The following is a 474-nucleotide window of genomic DNA, read 5'->3' on the forward strand; positions in this document are numbered from 1 at the left end:
TCGTATTTTTAAATTATTCAAGAGTTATTTGTCAATAATATTTTTTAGTTATCTTTTTGTCTCTGTCTGAATCTTTTAAACACCAAATTTATAATTAACTCTATTTTTAAAATAATTCTATCGTCTGCTTTTTTTTGTCATTAACTATTTTTTTTTTCAAAGTAAAATAGAAGAAAAATAGAAAGGAGCAAAAAAAATTGCAACAAGAGCTAAAAACAAAAGAATGAATGCATGAAGCTGCAAGCGAACCCGTTATTTATACTTAGAAATGTTAGAGAATTATTAGAATTTATTATTTTTTATTGTTTAATTATATTTAAAAATATAACAAAAAGTATATTATTAATTATTAAATTAAATAAATTAAACTAAAAATTAAATTAATAATTAAATAATAACTAAAGATAATAAATTTTTTATTTACATTTCCTCTCATTCAATTTTTTTTTTTTACACAAATCGCGGGACATCATA

Source organism: Arachis ipaensis, chromosome B04 (assembly GCF_000816755.2).
Source record: "Arachis ipaensis cultivar K30076 chromosome B04, Araip1.1, whole genome shotgun sequence".
Classification (NCBI taxonomy): Eukaryota; Viridiplantae; Streptophyta; class Magnoliopsida; order Fabales; family Fabaceae; genus Arachis; species Arachis ipaensis.